The 21130-nt window shown below is 46.1% G+C and overlaps 121 non-coding genes across 121 annotated transcripts; all 121 read right to left on the bottom strand.

Moving 5' to 3' along the window:
* Positions 1 to 46: 46 nt before the first annotated feature.
* On the bottom strand, positions 47 to 116 carry Trnaa-cgc. The gene has a single exon. It is a non-coding gene; the product is annotated as a tRNA-Ala (tRNA).
* Positions 117 to 197: 81 nt separating this feature from the next.
* On the bottom strand, positions 198 to 269 carry Trnaa-ugc. Its single transcript has one exon. It is a non-coding gene; the product is annotated as a tRNA-Ala (tRNA).
* Positions 270 to 347: 78 nt separating this feature from the next.
* On the bottom strand, positions 348 to 419 carry Trnav-cac. Its single transcript has one exon. It is a non-coding gene; the product is annotated as a tRNA-Ala (tRNA).
* A 78-nt stretch (positions 420 to 497) lies between these two features.
* Trnaa-cgc lies at positions 498 to 569 on the bottom strand. Its single transcript has one exon. It is a non-coding gene; the product is annotated as a tRNA-Ala (tRNA).
* Positions 570 to 643: 74 nt separating this feature from the next.
* Positions 644 to 719, bottom strand: Trnaa-ugc. The gene has a single exon. It is a non-coding gene; the product is annotated as a tRNA-Ala (tRNA).
* Positions 720 to 943: 224 nt separating this feature from the next.
* Trnaa-ugc lies at positions 944 to 1016 on the bottom strand. The gene has a single exon. It is a non-coding gene; the product is annotated as a tRNA-Ala (tRNA).
* A 373-nt stretch (positions 1017 to 1389) lies between these two features.
* Trnat-ugu lies at positions 1390 to 1461 on the bottom strand. The gene has a single exon. It is a non-coding gene; the product is annotated as a tRNA-Thr (tRNA).
* A 73-nt stretch (positions 1462 to 1534) lies between these two features.
* Positions 1535 to 1606, bottom strand: Trnaa-ugc. The gene has a single exon. It is a non-coding gene; the product is annotated as a tRNA-Ala (tRNA).
* Positions 1607 to 1684: 78 nt separating this feature from the next.
* On the bottom strand, positions 1685 to 1756 carry Trnaa-cgc. Its single transcript has one exon. It is a non-coding gene; the product is annotated as a tRNA-Ala (tRNA).
* A 225-nt stretch (positions 1757 to 1981) lies between these two features.
* Trnaa-ugc lies at positions 1982 to 2053 on the bottom strand. Its single transcript has one exon. It is a non-coding gene; the product is annotated as a tRNA-Ala (tRNA).
* A 74-nt stretch (positions 2054 to 2127) lies between these two features.
* Positions 2128 to 2203, bottom strand: Trnaa-ugc. The gene has a single exon. It is a non-coding gene; the product is annotated as a tRNA-Ala (tRNA).
* Positions 2204 to 2518: 315 nt separating this feature from the next.
* On the bottom strand, positions 2519 to 2590 carry Trnaa-ugc. Its single transcript has one exon. It is a non-coding gene; the product is annotated as a tRNA-Ala (tRNA).
* Positions 2591 to 2668: 78 nt separating this feature from the next.
* Trnaa-cgc lies at positions 2669 to 2738 on the bottom strand. The gene has a single exon. It is a non-coding gene; the product is annotated as a tRNA-Ala (tRNA).
* A 70-nt stretch (positions 2739 to 2808) lies between these two features.
* Trnaa-cgc lies at positions 2809 to 2880 on the bottom strand. Its single transcript has one exon. It is a non-coding gene; the product is annotated as a tRNA-Ala (tRNA).
* A 77-nt stretch (positions 2881 to 2957) lies between these two features.
* Positions 2958 to 3029, bottom strand: Trnaa-ugc. Its single transcript has one exon. It is a non-coding gene; the product is annotated as a tRNA-Ala (tRNA).
* A 224-nt stretch (positions 3030 to 3253) lies between these two features.
* Trnaa-ugc lies at positions 3254 to 3325 on the bottom strand. The gene has a single exon. It is a non-coding gene; the product is annotated as a tRNA-Ala (tRNA).
* Positions 3326 to 3403: 78 nt separating this feature from the next.
* Trnaa-cgc lies at positions 3404 to 3475 on the bottom strand. Its single transcript has one exon. It is a non-coding gene; the product is annotated as a tRNA-Ala (tRNA).
* Positions 3476 to 3552: 77 nt separating this feature from the next.
* On the bottom strand, positions 3553 to 3624 carry Trnaa-ugc. Its single transcript has one exon. It is a non-coding gene; the product is annotated as a tRNA-Ala (tRNA).
* Positions 3625 to 3702: 78 nt separating this feature from the next.
* Trnaa-cgc lies at positions 3703 to 3774 on the bottom strand. Its single transcript has one exon. It is a non-coding gene; the product is annotated as a tRNA-Ala (tRNA).
* A 223-nt stretch (positions 3775 to 3997) lies between these two features.
* Trnaa-cgc lies at positions 3998 to 4069 on the bottom strand. The gene has a single exon. It is a non-coding gene; the product is annotated as a tRNA-Ala (tRNA).
* Positions 4070 to 4146: 77 nt separating this feature from the next.
* Trnaa-ugc lies at positions 4147 to 4218 on the bottom strand. The gene has a single exon. It is a non-coding gene; the product is annotated as a tRNA-Ala (tRNA).
* Positions 4219 to 4292: 74 nt separating this feature from the next.
* Trnaa-ugc lies at positions 4293 to 4364 on the bottom strand. The gene has a single exon. It is a non-coding gene; the product is annotated as a tRNA-Ala (tRNA).
* Positions 4365 to 4442: 78 nt separating this feature from the next.
* On the bottom strand, positions 4443 to 4514 carry Trnaa-ugc. Its single transcript has one exon. It is a non-coding gene; the product is annotated as a tRNA-Ala (tRNA).
* A 78-nt stretch (positions 4515 to 4592) lies between these two features.
* Trnaa-cgc lies at positions 4593 to 4664 on the bottom strand. Its single transcript has one exon. It is a non-coding gene; the product is annotated as a tRNA-Ala (tRNA).
* Positions 4665 to 4741: 77 nt separating this feature from the next.
* Trnaa-ugc lies at positions 4742 to 4813 on the bottom strand. Its single transcript has one exon. It is a non-coding gene; the product is annotated as a tRNA-Ala (tRNA).
* Positions 4814 to 4891: 78 nt separating this feature from the next.
* Trnaa-cgc lies at positions 4892 to 4963 on the bottom strand. Its single transcript has one exon. It is a non-coding gene; the product is annotated as a tRNA-Ala (tRNA).
* Positions 4964 to 5186: 223 nt separating this feature from the next.
* On the bottom strand, positions 5187 to 5262 carry Trnaa-ugc. The gene has a single exon. It is a non-coding gene; the product is annotated as a tRNA-Ala (tRNA).
* A 74-nt stretch (positions 5263 to 5336) lies between these two features.
* Positions 5337 to 5408, bottom strand: Trnaa-ugc. Its single transcript has one exon. It is a non-coding gene; the product is annotated as a tRNA-Ala (tRNA).
* A 73-nt stretch (positions 5409 to 5481) lies between these two features.
* Trnaa-cgc lies at positions 5482 to 5553 on the bottom strand. The gene has a single exon. It is a non-coding gene; the product is annotated as a tRNA-Ala (tRNA).
* A 78-nt stretch (positions 5554 to 5631) lies between these two features.
* Trnaa-cgc lies at positions 5632 to 5703 on the bottom strand. The gene has a single exon. It is a non-coding gene; the product is annotated as a tRNA-Ala (tRNA).
* A 78-nt stretch (positions 5704 to 5781) lies between these two features.
* Trnaa-ugc lies at positions 5782 to 5853 on the bottom strand. Its single transcript has one exon. It is a non-coding gene; the product is annotated as a tRNA-Ala (tRNA).
* A 78-nt stretch (positions 5854 to 5931) lies between these two features.
* Positions 5932 to 6003, bottom strand: Trnaa-cgc. Its single transcript has one exon. It is a non-coding gene; the product is annotated as a tRNA-Ala (tRNA).
* A 72-nt stretch (positions 6004 to 6075) lies between these two features.
* Positions 6076 to 6149, bottom strand: Trnaa-ugc. Its single transcript has one exon. It is a non-coding gene; the product is annotated as a tRNA-Ala (tRNA).
* A 76-nt stretch (positions 6150 to 6225) lies between these two features.
* On the bottom strand, positions 6226 to 6297 carry Trnaa-cgc. Its single transcript has one exon. It is a non-coding gene; the product is annotated as a tRNA-Ala (tRNA).
* Positions 6298 to 6374: 77 nt separating this feature from the next.
* On the bottom strand, positions 6375 to 6446 carry Trnaa-ugc. The gene has a single exon. It is a non-coding gene; the product is annotated as a tRNA-Ala (tRNA).
* A 78-nt stretch (positions 6447 to 6524) lies between these two features.
* On the bottom strand, positions 6525 to 6596 carry Trnaa-cgc. Its single transcript has one exon. It is a non-coding gene; the product is annotated as a tRNA-Ala (tRNA).
* A 73-nt stretch (positions 6597 to 6669) lies between these two features.
* Positions 6670 to 6741, bottom strand: Trnaa-ugc. Its single transcript has one exon. It is a non-coding gene; the product is annotated as a tRNA-Ala (tRNA).
* A 78-nt stretch (positions 6742 to 6819) lies between these two features.
* Positions 6820 to 6895, bottom strand: Trnaa-ugc. Its single transcript has one exon. It is a non-coding gene; the product is annotated as a tRNA-Ala (tRNA).
* A 74-nt stretch (positions 6896 to 6969) lies between these two features.
* Positions 6970 to 7041, bottom strand: Trnaa-ugc. The gene has a single exon. It is a non-coding gene; the product is annotated as a tRNA-Ala (tRNA).
* Positions 7042 to 7114: 73 nt separating this feature from the next.
* On the bottom strand, positions 7115 to 7186 carry Trnaa-cgc. The gene has a single exon. It is a non-coding gene; the product is annotated as a tRNA-Ala (tRNA).
* Positions 7187 to 7264: 78 nt separating this feature from the next.
* Trnaa-cgc lies at positions 7265 to 7336 on the bottom strand. The gene has a single exon. It is a non-coding gene; the product is annotated as a tRNA-Ala (tRNA).
* A 224-nt stretch (positions 7337 to 7560) lies between these two features.
* On the bottom strand, positions 7561 to 7632 carry Trnaa-ugc. Its single transcript has one exon. It is a non-coding gene; the product is annotated as a tRNA-Ala (tRNA).
* A 74-nt stretch (positions 7633 to 7706) lies between these two features.
* On the bottom strand, positions 7707 to 7782 carry Trnaa-ugc. The gene has a single exon. It is a non-coding gene; the product is annotated as a tRNA-Ala (tRNA).
* Positions 7783 to 8000: 218 nt separating this feature from the next.
* On the bottom strand, positions 8001 to 8074 carry Trnaa-ugc. The gene has a single exon. It is a non-coding gene; the product is annotated as a tRNA-Ala (tRNA).
* Positions 8075 to 8150: 76 nt separating this feature from the next.
* Trnaa-cgc lies at positions 8151 to 8222 on the bottom strand. The gene has a single exon. It is a non-coding gene; the product is annotated as a tRNA-Ala (tRNA).
* Positions 8223 to 8299: 77 nt separating this feature from the next.
* Trnaa-ugc lies at positions 8300 to 8371 on the bottom strand. The gene has a single exon. It is a non-coding gene; the product is annotated as a tRNA-Ala (tRNA).
* A 78-nt stretch (positions 8372 to 8449) lies between these two features.
* Trnaa-cgc lies at positions 8450 to 8521 on the bottom strand. Its single transcript has one exon. It is a non-coding gene; the product is annotated as a tRNA-Ala (tRNA).
* A 73-nt stretch (positions 8522 to 8594) lies between these two features.
* Positions 8595 to 8666, bottom strand: Trnaa-ugc. Its single transcript has one exon. It is a non-coding gene; the product is annotated as a tRNA-Ala (tRNA).
* Positions 8667 to 8744: 78 nt separating this feature from the next.
* Trnaa-ugc lies at positions 8745 to 8820 on the bottom strand. The gene has a single exon. It is a non-coding gene; the product is annotated as a tRNA-Ala (tRNA).
* Positions 8821 to 8894: 74 nt separating this feature from the next.
* Trnaa-ugc lies at positions 8895 to 8966 on the bottom strand. Its single transcript has one exon. It is a non-coding gene; the product is annotated as a tRNA-Ala (tRNA).
* Positions 8967 to 9039: 73 nt separating this feature from the next.
* Positions 9040 to 9111, bottom strand: Trnaa-cgc. The gene has a single exon. It is a non-coding gene; the product is annotated as a tRNA-Ala (tRNA).
* Positions 9112 to 9189: 78 nt separating this feature from the next.
* Positions 9190 to 9261, bottom strand: Trnaa-cgc. The gene has a single exon. It is a non-coding gene; the product is annotated as a tRNA-Ala (tRNA).
* A 224-nt stretch (positions 9262 to 9485) lies between these two features.
* Positions 9486 to 9557, bottom strand: Trnaa-ugc. The gene has a single exon. It is a non-coding gene; the product is annotated as a tRNA-Ala (tRNA).
* Positions 9558 to 9631: 74 nt separating this feature from the next.
* Trnaa-ugc lies at positions 9632 to 9707 on the bottom strand. The gene has a single exon. It is a non-coding gene; the product is annotated as a tRNA-Ala (tRNA).
* A 315-nt stretch (positions 9708 to 10022) lies between these two features.
* On the bottom strand, positions 10023 to 10094 carry Trnaa-ugc. Its single transcript has one exon. It is a non-coding gene; the product is annotated as a tRNA-Ala (tRNA).
* Positions 10095 to 10172: 78 nt separating this feature from the next.
* Trnaq-uug lies at positions 10173 to 10239 on the bottom strand. The gene has a single exon. It is a non-coding gene; the product is annotated as a tRNA-Gln (tRNA).
* Positions 10240 to 10313: 74 nt separating this feature from the next.
* Positions 10314 to 10385, bottom strand: Trnaa-ugc. The gene has a single exon. It is a non-coding gene; the product is annotated as a tRNA-Ala (tRNA).
* A 78-nt stretch (positions 10386 to 10463) lies between these two features.
* On the bottom strand, positions 10464 to 10535 carry Trnaa-ugc. Its single transcript has one exon. It is a non-coding gene; the product is annotated as a tRNA-Ala (tRNA).
* Positions 10536 to 10613: 78 nt separating this feature from the next.
* Trnaa-cgc lies at positions 10614 to 10685 on the bottom strand. The gene has a single exon. It is a non-coding gene; the product is annotated as a tRNA-Ala (tRNA).
* Positions 10686 to 10762: 77 nt separating this feature from the next.
* Trnaa-ugc lies at positions 10763 to 10834 on the bottom strand. The gene has a single exon. It is a non-coding gene; the product is annotated as a tRNA-Ala (tRNA).
* A 78-nt stretch (positions 10835 to 10912) lies between these two features.
* Trnaa-cgc lies at positions 10913 to 10984 on the bottom strand. Its single transcript has one exon. It is a non-coding gene; the product is annotated as a tRNA-Ala (tRNA).
* Positions 10985 to 11057: 73 nt separating this feature from the next.
* On the bottom strand, positions 11058 to 11129 carry Trnaa-ugc. Its single transcript has one exon. It is a non-coding gene; the product is annotated as a tRNA-Ala (tRNA).
* Positions 11130 to 11207: 78 nt separating this feature from the next.
* On the bottom strand, positions 11208 to 11279 carry Trnaa-ugc. The gene has a single exon. It is a non-coding gene; the product is annotated as a tRNA-Ala (tRNA).
* A 78-nt stretch (positions 11280 to 11357) lies between these two features.
* Positions 11358 to 11429, bottom strand: Trnaa-cgc. The gene has a single exon. It is a non-coding gene; the product is annotated as a tRNA-Ala (tRNA).
* A 72-nt stretch (positions 11430 to 11501) lies between these two features.
* Trnaa-ugc lies at positions 11502 to 11575 on the bottom strand. The gene has a single exon. It is a non-coding gene; the product is annotated as a tRNA-Ala (tRNA).
* Positions 11576 to 11651: 76 nt separating this feature from the next.
* Positions 11652 to 11723, bottom strand: Trnaa-cgc. Its single transcript has one exon. It is a non-coding gene; the product is annotated as a tRNA-Ala (tRNA).
* A 77-nt stretch (positions 11724 to 11800) lies between these two features.
* On the bottom strand, positions 11801 to 11872 carry Trnaa-ugc. The gene has a single exon. It is a non-coding gene; the product is annotated as a tRNA-Ala (tRNA).
* Positions 11873 to 11950: 78 nt separating this feature from the next.
* Positions 11951 to 12022, bottom strand: Trnaa-cgc. Its single transcript has one exon. It is a non-coding gene; the product is annotated as a tRNA-Ala (tRNA).
* Positions 12023 to 12095: 73 nt separating this feature from the next.
* Trnaa-ugc lies at positions 12096 to 12167 on the bottom strand. Its single transcript has one exon. It is a non-coding gene; the product is annotated as a tRNA-Ala (tRNA).
* A 78-nt stretch (positions 12168 to 12245) lies between these two features.
* On the bottom strand, positions 12246 to 12317 carry Trnaa-ugc. Its single transcript has one exon. It is a non-coding gene; the product is annotated as a tRNA-Ala (tRNA).
* A 78-nt stretch (positions 12318 to 12395) lies between these two features.
* Positions 12396 to 12467, bottom strand: Trnaa-cgc. Its single transcript has one exon. It is a non-coding gene; the product is annotated as a tRNA-Ala (tRNA).
* Positions 12468 to 12691: 224 nt separating this feature from the next.
* Positions 12692 to 12763, bottom strand: Trnaa-ugc. Its single transcript has one exon. It is a non-coding gene; the product is annotated as a tRNA-Ala (tRNA).
* A 74-nt stretch (positions 12764 to 12837) lies between these two features.
* On the bottom strand, positions 12838 to 12913 carry Trnaa-ugc. The gene has a single exon. It is a non-coding gene; the product is annotated as a tRNA-Ala (tRNA).
* Positions 12914 to 12987: 74 nt separating this feature from the next.
* Trnaa-ugc lies at positions 12988 to 13059 on the bottom strand. The gene has a single exon. It is a non-coding gene; the product is annotated as a tRNA-Ala (tRNA).
* Positions 13060 to 13137: 78 nt separating this feature from the next.
* Positions 13138 to 13209, bottom strand: Trnaa-cgc. The gene has a single exon. It is a non-coding gene; the product is annotated as a tRNA-Ala (tRNA).
* Positions 13210 to 13283: 74 nt separating this feature from the next.
* Trnaa-ugc lies at positions 13284 to 13355 on the bottom strand. The gene has a single exon. It is a non-coding gene; the product is annotated as a tRNA-Ala (tRNA).
* A 78-nt stretch (positions 13356 to 13433) lies between these two features.
* Trnaa-ugc lies at positions 13434 to 13505 on the bottom strand. Its single transcript has one exon. It is a non-coding gene; the product is annotated as a tRNA-Ala (tRNA).
* Positions 13506 to 13583: 78 nt separating this feature from the next.
* Positions 13584 to 13655, bottom strand: Trnaa-cgc. The gene has a single exon. It is a non-coding gene; the product is annotated as a tRNA-Ala (tRNA).
* Positions 13656 to 13732: 77 nt separating this feature from the next.
* Trnaa-ugc lies at positions 13733 to 13804 on the bottom strand. Its single transcript has one exon. It is a non-coding gene; the product is annotated as a tRNA-Ala (tRNA).
* Positions 13805 to 13882: 78 nt separating this feature from the next.
* Trnaa-cgc lies at positions 13883 to 13954 on the bottom strand. Its single transcript has one exon. It is a non-coding gene; the product is annotated as a tRNA-Ala (tRNA).
* Positions 13955 to 14028: 74 nt separating this feature from the next.
* On the bottom strand, positions 14029 to 14100 carry Trnaa-ugc. Its single transcript has one exon. It is a non-coding gene; the product is annotated as a tRNA-Ala (tRNA).
* Positions 14101 to 14178: 78 nt separating this feature from the next.
* Positions 14179 to 14250, bottom strand: Trnaa-ugc. Its single transcript has one exon. It is a non-coding gene; the product is annotated as a tRNA-Ala (tRNA).
* A 78-nt stretch (positions 14251 to 14328) lies between these two features.
* On the bottom strand, positions 14329 to 14400 carry Trnaa-cgc. Its single transcript has one exon. It is a non-coding gene; the product is annotated as a tRNA-Ala (tRNA).
* Positions 14401 to 14477: 77 nt separating this feature from the next.
* Positions 14478 to 14549, bottom strand: Trnaa-ugc. Its single transcript has one exon. It is a non-coding gene; the product is annotated as a tRNA-Ala (tRNA).
* A 78-nt stretch (positions 14550 to 14627) lies between these two features.
* Positions 14628 to 14699, bottom strand: Trnaa-cgc. Its single transcript has one exon. It is a non-coding gene; the product is annotated as a tRNA-Ala (tRNA).
* A 73-nt stretch (positions 14700 to 14772) lies between these two features.
* Trnaa-ugc lies at positions 14773 to 14844 on the bottom strand. Its single transcript has one exon. It is a non-coding gene; the product is annotated as a tRNA-Ala (tRNA).
* A 78-nt stretch (positions 14845 to 14922) lies between these two features.
* On the bottom strand, positions 14923 to 14994 carry Trnaa-ugc. Its single transcript has one exon. It is a non-coding gene; the product is annotated as a tRNA-Ala (tRNA).
* Positions 14995 to 15072: 78 nt separating this feature from the next.
* Trnaa-cgc lies at positions 15073 to 15144 on the bottom strand. The gene has a single exon. It is a non-coding gene; the product is annotated as a tRNA-Ala (tRNA).
* A 77-nt stretch (positions 15145 to 15221) lies between these two features.
* Positions 15222 to 15293, bottom strand: Trnaa-ugc. Its single transcript has one exon. It is a non-coding gene; the product is annotated as a tRNA-Ala (tRNA).
* A 78-nt stretch (positions 15294 to 15371) lies between these two features.
* Trnaa-cgc lies at positions 15372 to 15443 on the bottom strand. The gene has a single exon. It is a non-coding gene; the product is annotated as a tRNA-Ala (tRNA).
* Positions 15444 to 15517: 74 nt separating this feature from the next.
* Positions 15518 to 15589, bottom strand: Trnaa-ugc. The gene has a single exon. It is a non-coding gene; the product is annotated as a tRNA-Ala (tRNA).
* A 78-nt stretch (positions 15590 to 15667) lies between these two features.
* Trnaa-ugc lies at positions 15668 to 15739 on the bottom strand. Its single transcript has one exon. It is a non-coding gene; the product is annotated as a tRNA-Ala (tRNA).
* Positions 15740 to 15817: 78 nt separating this feature from the next.
* On the bottom strand, positions 15818 to 15889 carry Trnaa-cgc. The gene has a single exon. It is a non-coding gene; the product is annotated as a tRNA-Ala (tRNA).
* A 77-nt stretch (positions 15890 to 15966) lies between these two features.
* Trnaa-ugc lies at positions 15967 to 16038 on the bottom strand. The gene has a single exon. It is a non-coding gene; the product is annotated as a tRNA-Ala (tRNA).
* A 78-nt stretch (positions 16039 to 16116) lies between these two features.
* Trnaa-cgc lies at positions 16117 to 16188 on the bottom strand. The gene has a single exon. It is a non-coding gene; the product is annotated as a tRNA-Ala (tRNA).
* A 74-nt stretch (positions 16189 to 16262) lies between these two features.
* Trnaa-ugc lies at positions 16263 to 16334 on the bottom strand. The gene has a single exon. It is a non-coding gene; the product is annotated as a tRNA-Ala (tRNA).
* Positions 16335 to 16412: 78 nt separating this feature from the next.
* Trnaa-ugc lies at positions 16413 to 16484 on the bottom strand. Its single transcript has one exon. It is a non-coding gene; the product is annotated as a tRNA-Ala (tRNA).
* Positions 16485 to 16562: 78 nt separating this feature from the next.
* Positions 16563 to 16634, bottom strand: Trnaa-cgc. The gene has a single exon. It is a non-coding gene; the product is annotated as a tRNA-Ala (tRNA).
* Positions 16635 to 16711: 77 nt separating this feature from the next.
* Trnaa-ugc lies at positions 16712 to 16783 on the bottom strand. Its single transcript has one exon. It is a non-coding gene; the product is annotated as a tRNA-Ala (tRNA).
* Positions 16784 to 16861: 78 nt separating this feature from the next.
* Positions 16862 to 16931, bottom strand: Trnaa-ugc. The gene has a single exon. It is a non-coding gene; the product is annotated as a tRNA-Ala (tRNA).
* Positions 16932 to 17011: 80 nt separating this feature from the next.
* Trnaa-cgc lies at positions 17012 to 17083 on the bottom strand. Its single transcript has one exon. It is a non-coding gene; the product is annotated as a tRNA-Ala (tRNA).
* Positions 17084 to 17157: 74 nt separating this feature from the next.
* Positions 17158 to 17233, bottom strand: Trnaa-ugc. Its single transcript has one exon. It is a non-coding gene; the product is annotated as a tRNA-Ala (tRNA).
* A 74-nt stretch (positions 17234 to 17307) lies between these two features.
* On the bottom strand, positions 17308 to 17377 carry Trnaa-ugc. The gene has a single exon. It is a non-coding gene; the product is annotated as a tRNA-Ala (tRNA).
* A 230-nt stretch (positions 17378 to 17607) lies between these two features.
* On the bottom strand, positions 17608 to 17679 carry Trnaa-ugc. The gene has a single exon. It is a non-coding gene; the product is annotated as a tRNA-Ala (tRNA).
* Positions 17680 to 17757: 78 nt separating this feature from the next.
* Trnaa-cgc lies at positions 17758 to 17829 on the bottom strand. The gene has a single exon. It is a non-coding gene; the product is annotated as a tRNA-Ala (tRNA).
* A 79-nt stretch (positions 17830 to 17908) lies between these two features.
* On the bottom strand, positions 17909 to 17980 carry Trnaa-cgc. The gene has a single exon. It is a non-coding gene; the product is annotated as a tRNA-Ala (tRNA).
* A 220-nt stretch (positions 17981 to 18200) lies between these two features.
* On the bottom strand, positions 18201 to 18272 carry Trnaa-cgc. The gene has a single exon. It is a non-coding gene; the product is annotated as a tRNA-Ala (tRNA).
* A 74-nt stretch (positions 18273 to 18346) lies between these two features.
* Positions 18347 to 18422, bottom strand: Trnaa-ugc. Its single transcript has one exon. It is a non-coding gene; the product is annotated as a tRNA-Ala (tRNA).
* A 74-nt stretch (positions 18423 to 18496) lies between these two features.
* On the bottom strand, positions 18497 to 18566 carry Trnaa-ugc. The gene has a single exon. It is a non-coding gene; the product is annotated as a tRNA-Ala (tRNA).
* Positions 18567 to 18646: 80 nt separating this feature from the next.
* On the bottom strand, positions 18647 to 18718 carry Trnaa-cgc. Its single transcript has one exon. It is a non-coding gene; the product is annotated as a tRNA-Ala (tRNA).
* Positions 18719 to 18792: 74 nt separating this feature from the next.
* Trnaa-ugc lies at positions 18793 to 18868 on the bottom strand. The gene has a single exon. It is a non-coding gene; the product is annotated as a tRNA-Ala (tRNA).
* Positions 18869 to 18943: 75 nt separating this feature from the next.
* On the bottom strand, positions 18944 to 19013 carry Trnaa-ugc. Its single transcript has one exon. It is a non-coding gene; the product is annotated as a tRNA-Ala (tRNA).
* A 230-nt stretch (positions 19014 to 19243) lies between these two features.
* On the bottom strand, positions 19244 to 19315 carry Trnaa-ugc. The gene has a single exon. It is a non-coding gene; the product is annotated as a tRNA-Ala (tRNA).
* Positions 19316 to 19393: 78 nt separating this feature from the next.
* On the bottom strand, positions 19394 to 19465 carry Trnaa-cgc. The gene has a single exon. It is a non-coding gene; the product is annotated as a tRNA-Ala (tRNA).
* Positions 19466 to 19542: 77 nt separating this feature from the next.
* On the bottom strand, positions 19543 to 19614 carry Trnaa-ugc. Its single transcript has one exon. It is a non-coding gene; the product is annotated as a tRNA-Ala (tRNA).
* Positions 19615 to 19843: 229 nt separating this feature from the next.
* Positions 19844 to 19915, bottom strand: Trnaa-cgc. Its single transcript has one exon. It is a non-coding gene; the product is annotated as a tRNA-Ala (tRNA).
* Positions 19916 to 19992: 77 nt separating this feature from the next.
* On the bottom strand, positions 19993 to 20064 carry Trnaa-ugc. Its single transcript has one exon. It is a non-coding gene; the product is annotated as a tRNA-Ala (tRNA).
* A 223-nt stretch (positions 20065 to 20287) lies between these two features.
* Positions 20288 to 20359, bottom strand: Trnaa-cgc. The gene has a single exon. It is a non-coding gene; the product is annotated as a tRNA-Ala (tRNA).
* A 225-nt stretch (positions 20360 to 20584) lies between these two features.
* Positions 20585 to 20654, bottom strand: Trnaa-ugc. Its single transcript has one exon. It is a non-coding gene; the product is annotated as a tRNA-Ala (tRNA).
* A 230-nt stretch (positions 20655 to 20884) lies between these two features.
* On the bottom strand, positions 20885 to 20956 carry Trnaa-ugc. The gene has a single exon. It is a non-coding gene; the product is annotated as a tRNA-Ala (tRNA).
* Positions 20957 to 21034: 78 nt separating this feature from the next.
* Trnaa-cgc lies at positions 21035 to 21106 on the bottom strand. Its single transcript has one exon. It is a non-coding gene; the product is annotated as a tRNA-Ala (tRNA).
* Between the last annotated feature and the right edge of the window lie 24 nt (positions 21107 to 21130).

Genomic DNA, 21130 nt, shown 5'->3' with positions numbered 1-21130 from the left:
AAGACTTGAAATGCCCATATTTCCTCTAGGTGAAAAAAGAAAATATTGGAGATGCGGGGGATCGAACCCCGGGCCTTCAGCATGCGAAGAGGACGCTCTACCACTGAGCTACATCCAACAATACGCTTGCAGGTGTGTCATATCGCCCTCAAGACTTGAATAATCCACATTTCCTTTAGGGAAAGAAGAAAATATATTGGAGATGCGGGGGATCGAACCCCGGACCTTCCGCATGCAAAGCGGACGCTCTACCACTGAGCTACATCCCCTAATACACTTGCAAGTGAGTCATATCACCATAAAGACTTGAAATGCCCATATTTCCTCTAGGGAAAAAAAGAAAATATTGTAGATGCGGGGGATCGAACCCCGGGCTTTCCGCATGCGAAGCGGACGCTCTACCACTGAGCTACATCCCCCAATACACTTGCAAGTGTGTCATATTACCATCAAGACTTGAATAATCCACATTTCCTCTTAGGAAAAAAAGAAAATATTGGAGATGCGGGGAATCGAACACCGGTCCTTCCGCATGCAAAGCGGAAACTCTACCACTGAGCTAAATCCCCAAATACACTTGCAAGTGTGTCATAACACCATCAAGACTTGAATAATCCACACTTACTTAATGGAAAAAAAATATTGGAGATGCGGGGGAACGAACCCCGGGCCTTCCGCATGCAAAGCGGACGGACGTTCTACCAGTGAACTACATCCCCCAATACACTTGCAAGTCTGTCATATCACCATCAAAACTTTAATATTCCAAATTTTCTCTAGGGAAAAAAAATAATGGAGATGGGGGGGATCGAACCCCGGGCCTTCAGCATGCAAAGAGGACGCTCTACCACTGAGCTACATCCAACAATACGCTTGCAAGTGTGTCATATCGGCCTCAAGACTTGAATAATCCACATTTCCTTTAGGGAAAGAAGAAAATATATTTGAGATGCGGGGGATCGAACCCCGGTCCTTCCGCATGCGAAGAGGACGCTCTACCACTGAGCTACATCCAACAATACGCTTGCAAGTGTGTCATATCGCCCTAAAGACTTGAATAATCCACATTTCCTTTAGGGAAAAAAGAAAATATATTGGAGATGCGAGGTTCGAACCCCGGGCATTCCGCATGCAAAGCGGACGTTCTACCACTGAGCTACATCCGCTAATACACTTGCAACTGTGTCATATCACCATCAAGACTTGAATATGCCACATTTACTTAATGGAAAACAAATATTGGAGATGCGGGGGAACGAACCCGGGCCTTCCGCATGCAAAGCGGACGGACGCTCTACCACTGAGATACATCCCCCAATACACTTGCAAGTGTGTCATATCACCATCAAAACTTTGATAATCCAAATTTTCTATAGGGAAAAAAAATACCGGAGATGCGGGGGATCGAACCCCGGACCTTCCGCATACAAAGCGGACGCTCTACCTCTGAGCTACATCCCCCAATACACTTGCAAGTGTGTCATAACACCATCAAGACTTGAATAATCCAAATTTTCTCTAGGGAAAAAAATAATGGAGATGCGGGGGATCGAACCCCGGACCTTCCGCATGCAAAGCGGACGCTCTACCACTAAGCTACATCCCCTAATACACTTGCAAGTGAGTCATATCACCATAAAGACTTGAAATGCCCATATTTCCTCTAGGGAAAAAAAGAAAATATTGGAGATGCGGGGGATCGAACCCCGGGCTTTCCGCATGCGAAGCGGACGCTCTACCACTGAGCTACATCCCCCAATACACTTGCAAGTGTGTCATATTACCATCAAGACTTGAATAATCCAAATTTCCTTTAGGGAAAAAAAATATTTCAGATGCGGGGAATCGAACACCGGTCCTTCCGCATGCAAAGCGGAAACTCTACCACTGAGCTAAATCCCCAAATACACTTGCTAGTCTGTCATAGCAACATCAAAATTTTAATAATCCACATTTCCTCTAGGGGAAAAAAAAAAAAAATTGGAGATGCGGGGGATGGAACCCCGGGCCTTCCGCATGCAAAGCGGACGCGCTACCACTGAGCTACATCCCCCTATACACTTGCAAGTGTGTCATAACACCATCAAGACTTGAATAATCCACACTTACTTAATGGAAAACAAATATTGGAGATGCGGGGGAACGAACCCCGGGCCTTCCGCATGCAAAGCGGACGGACGTTCTACCACTGAGCTACATCCCCCAATACACTTGCAAGTCTGTCATATCACCATCAAAACTTTAATAATCCAAATTTTCTCTAGGGAAAAAAAATAATGGAGATGCGGGGGATCGAACCCCGGGCGTTCAGCATGCAAAGAGGACGCTCTACCACTGAGCTACATCCAACAATACGCTTGCAAGTGTGTCATATCGCCCTCAAGACTTGAATAATCCACATTTACTTTAGGGAAAGAAGAAAATATATTTGAGATGCGGGGGATCGAACCCCGTGCCTTCCGCATGCGAAGAGGACGCTCTAACACTGAGCTACATCCCCCAATACGCTTGCAAGTACTGGAGATGCGGGGGATCGAACCCCGGACCTTCCGCATGCAAAGCGGACGCTCTACCACTGAGCTACATCCCCAAATACACTTGCAAGTGAGTCATATCACCATAAAGACTTGAAATGCCCATATTTCCTCTAGGGGAAAAAAGAAAATATTGGAGATGCGGGGGATCGAACCCCGGGCCTTCAGCATGCGAAGAGGACGCTCTACCACTGAGCTACATCCAACAATACTCTTGCAGGTGTGTCAAGACTTGAATAATCCACATTTCCTTTAGGGAAAGAAAAAAATATATTGGAGATACGGGGGATCGAACCCCGTGCCTTCCGCATGCGAAGAGGACGCTCTACCACTGAGCTACATCCCCCAATACACTTGCAATTGTGTCATATCACACTCAAGACTTGAATAATCCACATTTCCTTAAGGGAAAGAAGAAAGTATTGGAGATGCGGGGGATCGAACCCCGGACCTTCCGCATGCAAAGCGGACGCTCTACCACTGAGCTACATCCCCTAATACACTTGCAAGTGTGTCATATTACCATCAAGACTTGAATTATCCAAATTTCCTTTAGTGAAAAAAAATATTTGAGATGCGGAGAATCGAACACCGGTCCTTCCGCATGCAAAGCAGAAACTCTACCACTGAGCTACATCCCCCCATACACTTGCAAGTCTGTCATATCACCATCATAACTTTAATAATCCACATTTCCTCTAGGTGAAAAAATAAAATATTGGAGATGCGGGGGATCGAACCCCGGACCTTCCGCATGCAAAGCGGACGCTCTACCACTGAGCTACATCCCCAAATACACTTGCAAGTGAGTCATATCACCATAAAGACTTGAAATGCCCATATTTCCTCTAGGTGAAAAAAGAAAATATTGGAGATGCGGGGGATCGAACCCCGGTCCTTCCGCATGCGAAGAGGACGCTCTACCACTGAGCTACATCCCCCAATACACTTGCAAGTGTGTCATATCACCCTCAAGACTTGAATAATCCACATTTCCTTAAGGGAAAGAAGAAAATATTGGAGATGCGGGGGATCGAACCCCGGACCTTCCGCATGCAAAGCGGACGCTCTACCACTGAGCTACATGCCCTGATACACTTACAAGTGAGTCATATCGTCATAAAGACTTGAAATGCCCATATTTCCTCTAGGGGAAAAAAGAAAATATTGGAGATGCGGGGGATCGGACCCCGGGCTTTCCGCATGCGAAGCGGACGCTCTACCACTGAGCTACATCCCCCAATACACTTGCAAGTGTGTCATATTACCATCAAGACTTGAATAATCCAAATTTCCTTTAGGGAAAAAAATATTTGAGATGCGGGGAATCGAACACCGGTCCTTGCGCATGCAAAGCGGAAACTCTACCACTGAGCTACATCCCCCCATACACTTGCAAGTCTGTCATATCATCATCAAAACTTTAATAATCCACATTTCCTCTAGGTGAAAAAAGAAAATATTGGAGATGCGGGGGATCGAACCCCGTGCCTTCCGCATGCGAAGAGGACGCTCTACCACTGAGCTACATCCCCCAATACACTTGCAATTGTGTCATATCACACTCAAGACTTGAATAATCCACATTTCCTTAAGGGAAAGAAGAAAGTATTGGAGATGCGGGGGATCGAACCCCGGACCTTCCGCATGCAAAGCGGACGCTCTACCACTGAGCTACATCCCCTAATACACTTGCAAGTGTGTCATATTACCATCAAGACTTGAATTATCCAAATTTCCTTTAGTGAAAAAAAATATTTGAGATGCGGGGAATCGAACACCGGTCCTTCCGCATGCAAAGCAGAAACTCTACCACTGAGCTACATCCCCCCATACACTTGCAAGTCTGTCATATCACCATCATAACTTTAATAATCCACATTTCCTCTAGGTGAAAAAATAAAATATTGGAGATGCGGGGGATCGAACCCCGGACCTTCCGCATGCAAAGCGGACGCTCTACCACTGAGCTACATCCCCAAATACACTTGCAAGTGAGTCATATCACCATAAAGACTTGAAATGCCCATATTTCCTCTAGGTGAAAAAAGAAAATATTGGAGATGCGGGGGATCGAACCCCGGTCCTTCCGCATGCGAAGAGGACGCTCTACCACTGAGCTACATCCCCCAATACACTTGCAAGTGTGTCATATCACCCTCAAGACTTGAATAATCCACATTTCCTTAAGGGAAAGAAGAAAATATTGGAGATGCGGGGGATCGAACCCCGGACCTTCCGCATGCAAAGCGGACGCTCTACCACTGAGCTACATGCCCTGATACACTTACAAGTGAGTCATATCGTCATAAAGACTTGAAATGCCCATATTTCCTCTAGGGGAAAAAAGAAAATATTGGAGATGCGGGGGATCGGACCCCGGGCTTTCCGCATGCGAAGCGGACGCTCTACCACTGAGCTACATCCCCCAATACACTTGCAAGTGTGTCATATTACCATCAAGACTTGAATAATCCAAATTTCCTTTAGGGAAAAAAATATTTGAGATGCGGGGAATCGAACACAGGTCCTTCCGCATGCAAAGCGGAAACTCTACCACTGAGCTACATCCCCCCATACACTTGCAAGTCTGTCATATCATCATCAAAACTTTAATAATCTACATTTCCTCTAGGTGAAAAAAGAAAATATTGGAGATGCGGGGGATCGAACCCCGGACCTTCCGCATGCAAAGCGGACGGACGCTCTACCACTGAGATACATCCCCCAATACACTTGCAAGTGTGTCATATCACCATCAAAACTTTGATAATCCAAATTTTCTATAGGGAAAAAAAATACCGAAGATGCGGGGGATCGAACCCCGGACCTTCCGCATGCAAAGCGGACGCTCTACCTCTGAGCTACATCCCCCAATACACTTGCAAGTGTGTCATAACACCATCAAGACTTGAATAATCCAAATTTTCTCTAGGGAAAAAAATAATGGAGATGCGGGGGATCGAACCCCGGACCTTCCGCATGCGAAGCGGACGCTCTACCACTGAGCTACATCCCCAAATACACTTGCAAGTGAGTCATATCACCATAAAGACTTGAAATGCCCATATTTCCTCTAGGGAAAAAAAGAAAATATTGGAGATGCGGGGGATCGAACCCCGGGCTTTCCGCATGCGAAGCGGACGCTCTACCACTGAGCTACATCCCCCCATACACTTGCAAGTCTGTCATATCATCATCAAAACTTTAATAATCCACATTTCCTCTAGGTGAAAAAAGAAAATATTGGAGATGCGGGGGATCGAACCCCGGACCTTCCGCATGCAAAGCGGACGCTCTACCACTGAGCTACATCCCCTAATACACTTGCAAGTGAGTCATATCACCATAAAGACTTGAAATGCCCATATTTCCTCTAGGAGAAAAAAGAAAATATTGGAGATGCGGGGGATCGAACCCCGGGCTTTCCGCATGCGAAGCGGAAGCTCTACCACTGAGCTACATCCCCCAATACACTTGCAAGTGTGTCATATTACCATCAAGACTTGAATTATCCAAATTTCCTTTAGTGAAAAAAAATATTGCATGCGGGGGATCGAACCCCGGACCTTCCGCATGCAAAGCGGACGCTCTACCACTGAGCTACATCCCCAAATACACTTGCAAGTGAGTCATATCACCATAAAGACTTGAAATGCCCATATTTCCTCTAGGTGAAAAAAGAAAATATTGGAGATGCGGGGGATCGAACCCCGGTCCTTCCGCATGCGAAGAGGACGCTCTACCACTGAGCTACATCCCCCAATACACTTGCAAGTGTGTCATATCACCCTCAAGACTTGAATAATCCACATTTCCTTAAGGGAAAGAAGAAAATATTGGAGATGCGGGGGATCGAACCCCGGACCTTCCGCATGCAAAGCGGACGCTCTACCACTGAGCTACATGCCCTGATACACTTACAAGTGAGTCATATCGTCATAAAGACTTGAAATGCCCATATTTCCTCTAGGGGAAAAAAGAAAATATTGGAGATGCGGGGGATCGGACCCCGGGCTTTCCGCATGCGAAGCGGACGCTCTACCACTGAGCTACATCCCCCAATACACTTGCAAGTGTGTCATATTACCATCAAGACTTGAATAATCCAAATTTCCTTTAGGGAAAAAAATATTTGAGATGCGGGGAATCGAACACCGGTCCTTCCGCATGCAAAGCGGAAACTCTACCACTGAGCTACATCCCCCCATACACTTGCAAGTCTGTCATATCATCATCAAAACTTTAATAATCAACATTTCCTCTAGGTGAAAAAAGAAAATATTGGAGATGCGGGGGATCGAACCCCGGACCTTCCGCATGCAAAGCGGACGGACGCTCTACCACTGAGATACATCCCCCAATACACTTGCAAGTGTGTCATATCACCATCAAAACTTTGATAATCCAAATTTTCTATAGGAAAAAAAAATACCGGAGATGCGGGGGATCGAACCCCGGACCTTCCGCATGCAAAGCGGACGCTCTACCCCTGAGCTACATCCCCCAATACACTTGCAAGTGTGTCATAACACCATCAAGACTTGAATAATCCAAATTTTCTCTAGGGAAAAAAATAATGGAGATGCGGGGGATCGAACCCCGGACCTTCCGCATGCGAAGCGGACGCTCTACCACTAAGCTACATCCCCTAATACACTTGCAAGTGAGTCATATCACCATAAAGACTTGAAATGCCCATATTTCCTCTAGGGAAAAAAAGAAAATATTGGAGATGCGGGGGATCGAACCCCGGGCTTTCCGCATGCGAAGCGGACGCTCTACCACTGAGCTACATCCCCCAATACACTTGCAAGTGTGTCATATTACCGTCAAGACTTGAATAATCCAAATTTCCTTTAGGGAAAAAAAATATTTCAGATGCGGGGAATCGAACACCGGTCCTTCCGCATGCAAAGCGGAAACTCTACCACTGAGCTAAATCCCCAAATACACTTGCTAGTCTGTCATAGCACCATCAAAACTTTAATAATCCACATTTCCTCTAGGTGAAAAAATAAAATATTGGAGATGCGGGGGATTGAACCCCGGGCCTTCCGCATGCAAAGCGGACGCGCTACCACTGAGCTACATCCCCCTATACATTTGCAAGTGTGTCATAACACCATCAAGACTTGAATAATCCACACTTACTTAATGGAAAACAAATATTGGAGATGCGGGGGAACGAACCCCGGGCCTTCCGCATGCAAAGCGGACGGACGTTCTACCACTGAGCTACATCCCCCAATACACTTGCAAGTCTGTCATATCACCATCAAAACTTTAATAATCCAAATTTTCTCTAGGGAAAAAAAATAATGGAGATGCGGGGGATCGAACCCCGGGCGTTCAGCATGCAAAGAGGACGCTCTACCACTGAGCTACATCCAACAATACGCTTGCAAGTGTGTCATATCGCCCTCAAGACTTGAATTATCCAAATTTCCTTTAGTGAAAAAAAATATTGCATGCGGGGGATCGAACCCCGGACCTTCCGCATGCAAAGCGGACGCTCTACCACTGAGCTACATCCCCAAATACACTTGCAAGTGAGTCATATCACCATAAAGACTTGAAATGCCCATATTTCCTCTAGGTGAAAAAAGAAAATATTGGAGATGCGGGGGATCGAACCCCGGTCCTTCCGCATGCGAAGAGGACGCTCTACCACTGAGCTACATCCCCCAATACACTTGCAAGTGTGTCATATCACCCTCAAGACTTGAATAATCCACATTTCCTTAAGGGAAAGAAGAAAATATTGGAGATGCGGGGGATCGAACCCCGGACCTTCCGCATGCAAAGCGGACGCTCTACCACTGAGCTACATGCCCTGATACACTTACAAGTGAGTCATATCGTCATAAAGACTTGAAATGCCCATATTTCCTCTAGGGGAAAAAAGAAAATATTGGAGATGCGGGGGATCGGACCCCGGGCTTTCCGCATGCGAAGCGGACGCTCTACCACTGAGCTACATCCCCCAATACACTTGCAAGTGTGTCATATTACCATCAAGACTTGAATAATCCAAATTTCCTTTAGGGAAAAAAATATTTGAGATGCGGGGAATCGAACACCGGTCCTTCCGCATGCAAAGCGGAAACTCTACCACTGAGCTACATCCCCCCATACACTTGCAAGTCTGTCATATCATCATCAAAACTTTAATAATCAACATTTCCTCTAGGTGAAAAAAGAAAATATTGGAGATGCGGGGGATCGAACCCCGGACCTTCCGCATGCAAAGCGGACGGACGCTCTACCACTGAGATACATCCCCCAATACACTTGCAAGTGTGTCATATCACCATCAAAACTTTGATAATCCAAATTTTCTATAGGAAAAAAAAATACCGGAGATGCGGTGGATCGAACCCCGGACCTTCCGCATGCAAAGCGGACGCTCTACCCCTGAGCTACATCCCCCAATACACTTGCAAGTGTGTCATAACACCATCAAGACTTGAATAATCCAAATTTTCTCTAGGGAAAAAAATAATGGAGATGCGGGGGATCGAACCCCGGACCTTCCGCATGCGAAGCGGACGCTCTACCACTAAGCTACATCCCCTAATACACTTGCAAGTGAGTCATATCACCATAAAGACTTGAAATGCCCATATTTCCTCTAGGGAAAAAAAGAAAATATTGGAGATGCGGGGGATCGAACCCCGGGCTTTCCGCATGCGAAGCGGACGCTCTACCACTGAGCTACATCCCCCAATACACTTGCAAGTGTGTCATATTACCGTCAAGACTTGAATAATCCAAATTTCCTTTAGGGAAAAAAAATATTTCAGATGCGGGGAATCGAACACCGGTCCTTCCGCATGCAAAGCGGAAACTCTACCACTGAGCTAAATCCCCAAATACACTTGCTAGTCTGTCATAGCACCATCAAAACTTTAATAATCCACATTTCCTCTAGGTGAAAAAATAAAATATTGGAGATGCGGGGGATTGAACCCCGGGCCTTCCGCATGCAAAGCGGACGCGCTACCACTGAGCTACATCCCCCTATACATTTGCAAGTGTGTCATAACACCATCAAGACTTGAATAATCCACACTTACTTAATGGAAAACAAATATTGGAGATGCGGGGGAACGAACCCCGGGCCTTCCGCATGCAAAGCGGACGGACGTTCTACCACTGAGCTACATCCCCCAATACACTTGCAAGTCTGTCATATCACCATCAAAACTTTAATAATCCAAATTTTCTCTAGGGAAAAAAAATAATGGAGATGCGGGGGATCGAACCCCGGGCGTTCAGCATGCAAAGAGGACGCTCTACCACTGAGCTACATCCAACAATACGCTTGCAAGTGTGTCATATCGCCCTCAAGACTTGAATAATCCACATTTACTTTAGAAAAAGAAGAAAATATATTCGAGATGCGGGGGATCGAACCCCGTGCCTTCCGCATGCGAAGAGGACGCTCTAACACTGAGCTACATCCCCCAATACGCTTGCAAGTATTGGAGATGCGGGGGATCGAACCCCGGACCTTCCGCATGCAAAGCGGACGCTCTACCACTGAGCTACATCCCCAAATACACTTGCAAGTGAGTCATATCACCATAAAGACTTGAAATGCCCATATTTCCTCTAGGGGAAAAAATAAAATATTGGAGATGCGGGGGATCGAACCCCGGTCCCGTCCAAAGCGGACGCTCTACCACTGAGCTACATCCCCCTATACACTTGCAAGTGTGTCATATTACCATCAAGACTTGAATTATCCAAATTTCCTTTAGTGAAAAAAAATATTTGAGATGCGGGGAATCGAACACCGGTCCTTCCGCATGCAAAGCAGAAACTCTACCACTGAGCTACATCCCCCCATACACTTGCAAGTCTGTCATATCACCATCATAACTTTAATAATCCACATTTCCTCTAGGTGAAAAAATAAAATATTGGAGATGCGGGGGATCGAACCCCGGACCTTCCGCATGCAAAGCGGACGCTCTACCACTGAGCTACATCCCCAAATACACTTGCAAGTGAGTCATATCACCATAAAGACTTGAAATGCCCATATTTCCTCTAGGTGAAAAAAGAAAATATTGGAGATGCGGGGGATCGAACCCCGGTCCTTCCGCATGCGAAGAGGACGCTCTACCACTGAGCTACATCCCCCAATACACTTGCAAGTGTGTCATATCACCCTCAAGACTTGAATAATCCACATTTCCTTAAGGGAAAGAAGAAAATATTGGAGATGCGGGGGATCGAACCCCGGACCTTCCGCATGCAAAGCGGACGCTCTACCACTGAGCTACATGCCCTGATACACTTACAAGTGAGTCATATCGTCATAAAGACTTGAAATGCCCATATTTCCTCTAGGGAAAAAAAGAAAATATTGGAGATGCGGGGGATCGGACCCCGGGCTTTCCGCATGCGAAGCGGACGCTCTACCACTGAGCTACATCCCCCAATACACTTGCAAGTGTGTCATATTACCATCAAGACTTGAATAATCCAAATTTCCTTTAGGGAAAAAAATATTTGAGATGCGGGGAATCGAACACCGGTCCTTCCGCATGCAAAGCGGAAACTCTACCACTGAGCTACATCCCCCCATACACTTGCAAGTCTGTCATATCATCATCAAAACTTTAATAATCCACATTTCCTCTAGGTGAAAAAAGAAAATATTGGAGATGCAGGGGATCGAACCCCGGACCTTCCGCATGCAAAGCGGACGCTCTACCACTGAGCTACATCCCCTAATACACTTGCAAGTGAGTCATATCACCATAAAGACTTGAAATGCCCATATTTCCTCTAGGAGAAAAAAGAAAATATTGGAGATGCGGGGGATCGAACCCCGGGCTTTCCGCATGCGAAGCGGAAGCTCTACCACTGAGCTACATCCCCCAATACACTTGCAAGTGTGTCATATTACCATCAAGACTTGAATTATCCAAATTTCCTTTAGTGAAAAAAAATATTGCATGCGGGGGATCGAACCCCGGACCTTCCGCATGCAAAGCGGACGCTCTACCACTGAGCTACATCCCCAAATACACTTGCAAGTGAGTCATATCACCCTAAAGACTTGAAATGCCCATATTTCCTCTAGGTGAAAAAAGAAAATATTGGAGATGCGGGGGATCGAACCCCGGTCCTTCCGCATGCGAAGAGGACGCTCTACCACTGAGCTACATCCCCCAATACATTTGCAAGTGTGTCATATCACCCTCAAGACTTGAATAATCCACATTTCCTTAAGGGAAAGAAGAAAATATTGGAGATGCGGGGGATCGAACCCCGGACCTTCCGCATGCAAAGCGGACGCTCTACCACTGAGCTACATGCCCTGATACACTTACAAGTGAGTCATATCGTCATAAAGACTTGAAATGCCCATATTTTCTCTAGGGGAAAAAAGAAAATATTGGAGATGCGGGGGATCGGACCCCGGGCTTTCCGCATGCGAAGCGGACGCTCTACCACTGAGCTACATCCCCCAATACACTTGCAAGTGTGTCATATTACCATCAAGACTTGAATAATCCAAATTTCCTTTAGGGAAAAAAATATTTGAGATGCGGGGAATCGAACACCGGTCCTTCCGCATGCAAAGCGGAAACTCTACCACTGAGCTACATCCCCCCATACACTTGCAAGTCTGTCATATCATCATCAAAACTTTAATAATCCACATTTCCTCTAGGTGAAAAAAGAAAATATTGGAGATGCGGGGGATCGAACCCCGGACCTTCCGCATGCAAAGCGGACGCTCTACCACTGAGCTACATCCCCTAATACACTTGCAAGTGAGTCATATCACCATAAAGACTTGAAATGCCCATATTTCCTCTAGGAGAAAAAAGAAAATATTGGAGATGCGGGGGATCGAACCCCGGGCTTTCTGCATGCGAAGCGGAAGCTCTACCACTGAGCTACATCCCCCAATACACTTGCAAGTGTGTCATATTACCATCAAGACTTGAATAATCCAAATTTCCTTTAGGGAAAAAAAATATTTCAGATGCGGGGAATCGAACACCGGTCCTTCCGCATGCAAAGCGGAAACTCTACCACTGAGCTAAATCCCCAAATACACTTGCTAGTCTGTCATAGCACCATCAAAACTTTAATAATCCACATTTCCTCTAGGGGAAAAAATAAAATATTGGAGATGCGTGGAATTGAACCCCGGGCCTTCCGCATGCAAAGCGGACGCGCTACCACTGAGCTACATCACCCTATACACTTGCAAGTGTGTCATAACACCATCAAGACTTGAATAATCCACACTTACTTAATGGAAAACAAATATTGGAGATGCGGGGGAACGAACCCCGGGCCTTCCGCATGCAAAGCGGACGGACGTTCTACCACTGAGCTACATCCCCCAATACACTTGCAAGTCTGTCATATCACCATCAAAACTTTAATAATCCAAATTTTCTCTAGGGAAAAAAAATAATGGAGATGCGGGGGATCGAACCCCGGGCGTTCAGCATGCAAAGAGGACGCTCTACCACTGAGCTACATCCCCTAATACACTTGCAAGTGAGTCATATCACCATAAAGACTTGAAATGCCCATATTTCCTCTAGGAGAAAAAAGAAAATATTGGAAATGCGGGGGATCGAACCCCGGGCTTTCCGCATGCGAAGCGGAAGCTCTACCACTAAGCTACTTCCCCCAATACACTTGCAAGTGTGTCATATTACCATCAAGACTTGAATTATCCAAATTTCCTTTAGTGAAAAAAAATATTTGAGATGCGGGGAATCGAACACCGGTCCTTCCGCATGCAAAGCAGAAACTCTACCACTGAGCTACATCCCCCCATACACTTGCAAGTCTGTCATATCACCATCATAACTTTAATAATCCACATTTCCTCTAGGTGAAAAAATAAAATATTGGAGATGCGGGGGATCGAACCCCGGACCTTCCGCATGCAAAGCGGACGCTCTACCACTGAGCTACATCCCCAAATACACTTGCAAGTGAGTCATATCACCATAAAGACTTGAAATGCCCATATTTCCTCTAGGTGAAAAAAGAAAATATTGGAGATGCGGGGGATCGAACCCCGGTCCTTCCGCATGCGAAGAGGACGCTCTACCACTGAGCTACATCCCCCAATACACTTGCAAGTGTGTCATATCACCCTCAAGACTTGAATAATCCACATTTCCTTAAGGAAAAGAAGAAAATATTGGAGATGCGGGGGATCGAACCCCGGACCTTCCGCATGCAAAGCGGACGCTCTACCACTGAGCTACATGCCCTGATACACTTACAAGTGAGTCATATCGTCATAAAGACTTGAAATGCCCATATTTCCTCTAGGGGAAAAAAGAAAATATTGGAGATGCGGGGGATCGGACCCCGGGCTTTCCGCATGCGAAGCGGACGTTCTACCACTGAGCTACATCCCCCAATACACTTGCAAGTGTGTCATATTACCATCAAGACTTGAATTATCCAAATTTCCTTTAGTGAAAAAAAATATTTGAGATGCGGGGAATCGAACACCGGTCCTTCCGCATGCAAAGCAGAAACTCTACCACTGAGCTACATCCCCCCATACACTTGCAAGTCTGTCATATCACCATCATAACTTTAATAATCCACATTTCCTCTAGGTGAAAAAATAAAATATTGGAGATGCGGGGGATCGAACCCCGGACCTTCCGCATGCAAAGCGGACGCTCTACCACTGAGCTACATCCCCAAATACACTTGCAAGTGAGTCATATCACCATAAAGACTTGAAATGCCCATATTTCCTCTAGGTGAAAAAAGAAAATATTGGAGATGCGGGGGATCGAACCCCGGTCCTTCCGCATGCGAAGAGGACGCTCTACCACTGAGCTACATCCCCCAATACATTTGCAAGTGTGTCATATCACCCTCAAGACTTGAATAATCCACATTTCCTTAAGGGAAAGAAGAAAATATTGGAGATGCGGGGGATCGAACCCCGGACCTTCCGCATGCAAAGCGGACGCTCTACCACTGAGCTACATGCCCTGATACACTTACAAGTGAGTCATATCGTCATAAAGACTTGAAATGCCCATATTTCCTCTAGGGGAAAAAAGAAAATATTTGAGATGCGGGGGATCGGACCCCGGGCTTTCCGCATGCGAAGCGGACGCTCTACCACTGAGCTACATCCCCCAATACACTTGCAAGTGTGTCATATTACCATCAAGACTTGAATAATCCAAATTTCCTTTAGGGAAAAAAATATTTGAGATGCGGGGAATCGAACACCGGTCCTTCCGCATGCAAAGCGGAAACTCTACCACTGAGCCACATCCCCCCATACACTTGCAAGTCTGTCATATCACCATCATAACTTTAATAAACCACATGTCCTCTAGGTGAAAAAATAAAATATTGGAGATGCGGGGGATCGAACCCCGGACCTTCCGCATGCAAAGCGGACGCTCTACCACTGAGCTACATCCCCAAATACACTTGCAAGTGAGTCATATCACCATAAAGACTTGAAATGCCCATATTTCCTCTAGGGGAAAAAAGAAACTATTGGAGATGCGGGGGATCGAACCCCGGGCCTTCCGCATGCGAAGAGGACGCTCTACCACTGAGCTACATCCCCCAATACACTTGCAAGTGTGTCATATCACCCTCAAGACTTGAATAATCCACATTTCCTTAAGGGAAAGAAGAAAATATTGGAGATGCGGGGGATCGAACCCCGGACCTTCCGCATGCAAAGCGGACGCTCTACCACTGAGCTACATGCCCTGATACACTTACAAGTGAGTCATATCGTCATAAAGACTTGAAATGCTTATATTTCCTCTAGGGGAAAAAAGAAAATATTGGAGATGCGGGGGATCGGACCCCGGGCTTTCCGCATGCGAAGCGGACGCTCTACCACTGAGCTACATCCCCCAATACACTTGCAAGTGTGTCATATTACCATCAAGACTTGAATAATCCAAATTTCCTTTAGGGAAAAAAAATATTTGAGATGCGGGGAATCGAACACCGGTCCTTCCGCATGCAAAGCGGAAACTCTACCACTGAGCCACATCCCCCCATACACTTGCAAGTCTGTCATATCACCATCATAACTTTAATAAACCACATGTCCTCTAGGTGAAAAAATAAAATATTGGAGATGCGGGGGATCGAACCCCGGACCTTCCGCATGCAAAGCGGACGCTCTACCACTGAGCTACATCCCCAAATACACTTGCAAGTGAGTCATATCACCATAAAGACTTGAAATGCCCATATTTCCTCTAGGGGAAAAAAGAAACTATTGGAGATGCGGGGGATCGAACCCCGGGCCTTCCGCATGCGAAGAGGACGCTCTACCACTGAGCTACATCCCCCAATACACTTGCAAGTGTGTCATATCACCCTCAAGACTTGAATAATCCACATTTCCTTAAGGGAAAGAAGAAAATATTGGAGATGCGGGGGATCGAACCCCGGACCTTCCGCATGCAAAGCGGACGCTCTACCACTGAGCTACATGCCCTGATACACTTACAAGTGAGTCATATCGTCATAAAGACTTGAAATGCCCATATTTCCTCTAGGGGAAAAAAGAAAATATTTGAGATGCGGGGGATCGGACCCCGGGCTTTCCGCATGCGAAGCGGACGCTCTACCACTGAGCTACATCCCCCAATACACTTGCAAGTGTGTCATATTACCATCAAGACTTGAATAATCCAAATTTCCTTTAGGGAAAAAAAATATTTGAGATGCGGGGAATCGAACACCGGTCCTTCCGCATGCAAAGCGGAAACTCTACCACTGAGCTACATCCCCCCATACACTTGCAAGTCTGTCATATCACCATCATAACTTTAATAAACCACATTTCCTCTAGGTGAAAAAATAAAATATTGGAGATGCGGGGGATCGAACCCCGGACCTTCCGCATGCAAAGCGGACGCTCTACCACTGAGCTACATCCCCAAATACACTTGCAAGTGAGTCATATCACCATAAAGACTTGAAATGCCCATATTTCCTCTAGGGGAAAAAAGAAAATATTGGAGATGCGGGGGATCGAACCCCGGGCCTTCCGCATGCGAAGAGGACGCTCTACCACTGAGCTACATCCCCCAATACACTTGCAAGTGTGTCATATCACCCTCAAGACTTGAATAATCCACATTTCCTTAAGGGAAAGAAGAAAATATTGGAGATGCGGGGGATCGAACCCCGGACCTTCCGCATGCAAAGCGGACGCTCTACCACTGAGCTACATCCCCTGATACACTTGCAAGTCTGTCATAGCACCATCAAAACTTTAATAATCCACATTTCCTCTTAGGGAAAAAAGAAAATATTGGAGATGCGGGGGATCGAACCCCGGGCCTTCCGCATGCAAAGCGGACGCGCTACCACTGAGCTACATCCAATAATACACTTGCAAGTTTGTCAAATCACCCTCAAAAGTTTCATAATCCACATTTCCTCTTAGGGAAAAAAGAAAATATTGGAGATGCGGGGGATCGAACCCCGGGCCTTCCGCATGCGAAGCGGACGCTCTACCACTGAGCTACATCCCCCTATACACTTGAAAGTGTGTCATAACACCATCAAGACTTGAATAATCCACACTTACTTAATGGAAAACAAATATTGGAGATGCGGGGGAACGAACCCCGGGCCTTCCGCATGCAAAGCGGACGGACATTCTACCACTGAGCTACATCCCCCAATACACTTGCAAGTCTGTCATATCACCATCAAAACTTTAATAATCCAAATTTTCTCTAGGGAAAAAAAATAATGGAGATGCGGGGGATCGAACACCGGTCCTTCCGCATGCAAAGCGGAAACTCTACCACTGAGCTACATCCTTAAATACACTTGCAAGTGTGTCATAGCACCATCAAAATTTTAATAATCCACATTTCCTTTAGGGAAAGAAGAAAATATATTTGAGATGCGGGGGATCGAACCCCGTGCCTTCCGCATGCGAAGAGGACGCTCTAACACTGAGCTACATCCCCCAATACGCTTGCAAGTGTGTCATATCACCCTCAAGACTTGAATAATCCACATTTCCTTAAGGGAAAGAAGAAAATATTGGAGATGCGGGGGATCGAACCCCGGACCTTCCGCATGCAAAGCGGACGCTCTACCACTGAGCTACATCCCCTAATACACTTGCAAGTGAGTCATATCACCATAAAGATTTGAAATGCCCATATTTCCTCTAGGGGAAAAATGAAAATATTGGAGATGTGGGGGATCGAACCCCGGGCCTTCCTCATGCGAAGAGGACGCTCTACCACTGAGCTACATCCCCCAATACACTTGCAAGTGTGTCATATCGCCCTCTTGACTTGAATAATCCACATTTCCTTTAGGGAAAGAAGAAAATATATTGGAGATACGGGGGATCGAACCCCGTGCCTTCCGCATGCGAAGAGGATGCTCTACCACTGAGCTACATCCCCCAATACACTTGCAATTGTGTCATATCACCATCAAGACTTGAATAATCCAAATTTCATTTAGGGAAAAAATATTTGAGATGCGGGAAATCGAACACCGGTCCTTCCGCATGCAAAGCGGAAACTACCACTGAGCTAAATCCCCAAATACACTTGCTAGTCTGTCATAGCACCATCAAAACTTTAATAATCCACATTTCCTCTAGGGGAAAAAAGAAAATATTGGAGATGCGGGGGATCAAACCCCGGGCCTTCCGCATGCGAAGCGGACGCTCTACCACTGAGCTACATCCCCCTATACACTTGCAAGTGTGTCATAACACCATCAAGACTTGAATAATCCACACTTACTTAATGGAAAACAAATATTGGAGATGCGGGGGAACGAACCCCGGGCCTTCCGCATGCAAAGCGGACGGACATTCTACCACTGAGCTACATCCCCCAATACACTTGCAAGTGTGTCATATCACCATCAAAACTTTAATAATCCAAATTTTCTCTAGGGAAAAAAAATAATGGAGATGCGGGGGATCGAACACCGGTCCTTCCGCATGCAAAGCGGAAACTCTACCACTGAGCTACATCCTTAAATACACTTGCAAGTCTGTCATAGCACCATCAAAACTTTAATAATCCACATTTCCTCTTAGGGAAAAAAGAAAATATTGGAGATGCGGGGGATCGAACCCCGGGCCTTCCGCATGCGAAGCGGACGCTCTACCACTGAGCTACATCACCCTATACACTTGCAAGTGTGTCATAACACCATCAAGACTTGAATAATCCACACTTACTTTATGGAAAACAAATATCGGAGATGCGGGGGAACGAACCCCGGGCCTTCCGCATGCAAAGCGGACGGACGTTCTACCACTGAGCTACATCCCCCAATACACTTGCAAGTCTGTCATATCACCATCAAAACTTTAATAATCCAAATTTTCTCTAGTGAAAAAAAAATAATGGAGATGCGGGGGATCGAACCCCGGGCCTTCAGCATGCAAAGAGGACGCTCTACCACTGAGCTACATCCAACAATACGCTTGCAAGTGTGTCATATCGCCCTCAAGACTTGAATAATCCACATTTCCTTTAGGGAAAGAAGAAAATATATTTGAGATGCGGGGGATCGAACCCCGTGCCTTACGCATGCGAAGAGGACGCTCTAACACTGAGCTACATCCCCCAATACGCTTGCAAGTGTGTCATATCACCCTCAAGACTTGAATAATCCACATTTCCTTAAGGGAAAGAAGAAAATTTTGGAGATGCAGGGGATCGAACCCCGGACCTTCCGCATGCAAAGCGGACGCTCTACCACTGAGCTACATCCCCTAATACACTTGCAAGTGAGTCATATTACTATAAAGACTTGAAATGCCCATATTTCCTCTAGGGGAAAAAAGAAAATATTGGAGATGCGGGGGATCGAACCGCGGGCCTTCCTCATGCGAAGAGGACGCTCTACCACTGAGCTACATCCCCCAATACACTTGCAAGTGTGTCATATCACCCTCAAGACTTGAATAATCCACATTTCCTTAAGGGAAAGAAGAAAATATTGGAGATGCGGGGGATCGAACCCCGGACCTTCCGCATGCAAAGCGGACGCTCTACCACTGAGCTACATCCCCTAATACACTTGCAAGTGAGTCATATCACCATAAAGGCTTGAAATGCCCATATTTCCTCTAGGGGAAAAAAGAAAATATTGGAGATGCGGGGGATCGAACCCCGGGCCTTCAGCATGCGAAGAGAAGGCTCTACCACTGAGCTACATCCAAGAATACGCTTGCAGGTGTGTCATATCTCCCTCAAGACTTGAATAATCCACATTTCCTTTAGGGAAAGAAGAAAATATATTGGAGATACGGGGGATCGAACCCCGTGCCTTCCGCATGCGAAGAGGACGCTCTACCACTGAGCTACATCCCCCAATACACTTGCAAGTGTGTCATATCACACTCAAGACTTGAATAATCCACATTTCCTTAAGGGAAAGAAGAAAGTATTGGAGATACGGGGGATCGAACCCCGGACCTTCCGCATGCAAAGCGGACGCTCTACCACTGAGCTACATCCCCTAATACACTTGCAAGTGTGTCATATTACCATCAAGACTTGAATAATCCAAATTTCCTTTAGGGAAAAAAATATTTGAGATGCGGGGAATCGAACACCGGTCCTTCCGCATGCAAAGCGGAAATTCTACCACTGAGCTACATCCCCCCATACACTTGCAAGTCTGTCATATCACCATCAAAACTTTAATAATCCACATTTCCTCTAGGTGAAAAAAGAACATATTGGAGATGCGGGGGATCGAACCCCGGGCCTTCCGCATGCGAAGCGGACGCTCTACCACTGAGCTACATCACCCTATACACTTGCAAGTGTGTCATAACACCATCAAGACTTGAATAATCCACACTTACTTAATGGAAAACAAATATCGGAGATGCGGGGTAACGAACCCCGGGCCTTCCGCATGCAAAGCGGACGGACGTTCTACCACTGAGCTACATCCCCCATTACACTTGCAAGTCTGTCATATCACCATCAAAACTTTAATAATCCAAATTTTCTCTAGTGAAAAAAAAATAATGGAGATGCGGGGGATCGAACCCCGGGCCTTCAGCATGCAAAGAGGACGCTCTACCACTGAGCTACATCCAACAATACGCTTGCAAGTGTGTCATATCGCCCTCAAGACTTGAATAATCCACATTTCCTTTAGGGAAAGAAGAAAATATATTTGAGATGCGGGGGATCGAACCCCGTGCCTTCCGCATGCGAAGAGGACGCTCTAACACTGAGCTACATCCCCCAATACCCTTGCAAGTGTGTCATATCACCCTCAAGACTTGAATAATCCACATTTCCTTAAGGGAAAGAAGAAAATTTTGGAGATGCAGGGGATCGAACCCCGGACCTTCCGCATGCAAAGCGGACGCTCTACCACTGAGCTACATCCCCTAATACACTTGCAAGTGAGTCATATCACCATAAAGACTTGAAATGCCCATATTTCCTCTAGGGGAAAAAAGAAAATATTGGAGATGCGGGGGATCGAACACCGGTCCTTCCTCATGCGAAGAGGACGCTCTACCACTGAGCTACATCCCCCAATACACTTGCAAGTGTGTCATA

This window comes from Nematostella vectensis, chromosome 7 (genome assembly GCF_932526225.1).
Source record: "Nematostella vectensis chromosome 7, jaNemVect1.1, whole genome shotgun sequence".
Classification (NCBI taxonomy): Eukaryota; Metazoa; Cnidaria; class Anthozoa; order Actiniaria; family Edwardsiidae; genus Nematostella; species Nematostella vectensis.
Note: the sequence above shows the minus strand (reverse complement) of the source record. Positions and strands in the feature narration are given on the sequence as shown.